The sequence below is a fragment of the Chiloscyllium punctatum genome, chromosome 16 (genome assembly GCF_047496795.1).
Source record: "Chiloscyllium punctatum isolate Juve2018m chromosome 16, sChiPun1.3, whole genome shotgun sequence".
NCBI classification, from domain to species: Eukaryota; Metazoa; Chordata; class Chondrichthyes; order Orectolobiformes; family Hemiscylliidae; genus Chiloscyllium; species Chiloscyllium punctatum.
In genome coordinates, this window is record NC_092754.1 from 82,746,556 (window position 1) to 82,747,981 (window position 1,426).

The 1,426-nt window shown below is 43.2% G+C and overlaps 1 non-coding gene across 1 annotated transcript; it reads left to right on the top strand.

Moving 5' to 3' along the window:
- Positions 1–337: 337 nt before the first annotated feature.
- Positions 338–522, top strand: LOC140487267 (U2 spliceosomal RNA). The gene has a single exon (XR_011962843.1). It is a non-coding gene; the product is annotated as a U2 spliceosomal RNA (small nuclear RNA).
- Positions 523–1,426: the final 904 nt, after the last annotated feature.

Genomic DNA, 1,426 nt, shown 5'->3' on the forward strand with positions numbered 1-1,426 from the left:
TCTTCCCTTCTCCTACACCCCCACTTTATCCCAGTTCCAACCTCCCAGCTCAGCACCACCTTCATGACCTGTACCACCTGTCAATCTTCCTTCCCACCTATCTGCTCCACTCTTCTCTCCGACTTATTACCTTTACCCCCACCTCGACACATTTATTGCAGTTCAGCTACCTTCAACCTACCCCCACCCTATCCCATTTATCTCCTCATCCACGAGGCTCCCAGCGTCTTCACTGATAAAGGGCTTTTGCCCAAAAAGTCGATTTACCTGCTCCTTGGATGCTGTCTGACCTGCTCTGCTTTTCCTGCAACACTCTAATCATGATAATAACACCAGGATCACTTCTCGATGTTTTAGCAGAGATCATGTCTGTATTTGTCATCTTTAATATCTGATCCATCCATGAATTAGGGACTAAATATTATTTTGAATTTTGCAGGAAGAATTTGGATTATGAGTTTGCTCAACCAACTTCGTACATCGTCCTTGTATTGCAGTGTTTCTGAGAATCGTGCACCCCTCATAAAAGAATCCAAAAAGTAGCTTCATTAGTTCACTTTTTTGTGTGTTAGCTTTATTTCTCATCTACCGAGTCTGTGTGTAAGAAAGCGTACTGATAACCTTTTGGTCAAGTCAGACTCGCATTCGTGCAAATCAATTTGTTCTCGGTTGCTATTCACCTGTTACTTTCTGCATGTTCAGCACTTACTCTCAATGTTAACACTTCATCCCTGGTGCATGCCGCCCGTTCCCACCAACTCCCAACTCCGAACAGCAGAAGTAAAACAAAGTTGCCCACCAGTAATGTCAAATGGCATTTCAGAACACAAAATGGAGAAGATGAAACTATTGAAGTAATCAACAGTTTGGATTTTGATGATGACGATGATGACTCAGATTTATTGAACGAGAGATTTTGAGAAAGCTGTGAAGCAGGAAAAGATCTGATGTTTTTAAAGCACATCGACTCACAGAGATATACAGTACAACTCGTCCGTGCTGACCAGATTTTCGAACCAATTTTGTCGTCCTATTTGACAGCACTTGGCCCATATCCCTCTAAACTCTTCATATACTCAACCAGATGTCTTTAAAATGTTGTAATTGTACCAGCCTCCACCACTTCCTCTGGCAGCTCATTCCGCATAGACACCATCTTCTGCATGAAAACATTGCCCCTGAGGTTCCTTTAACTTTTTCCTCTCTCACCCTAAACCGATGACCTCTCGTTCTGTACAACCCACCACAGGGAAAATACCTTTTCTGTTTACCCTATCCATGCCCCTCATGATTTTCTAAATCTCTATACGGTCAACCCTCAGCCTCCGAAGCTCCAGGGAAAAGAGCCCCAGCATATTCAGCCTTGCCCTGTAGCAAGGGAACATCCTTGTAAATCGTTAAGAATGTTTTTCATCAGCGTGCAAGA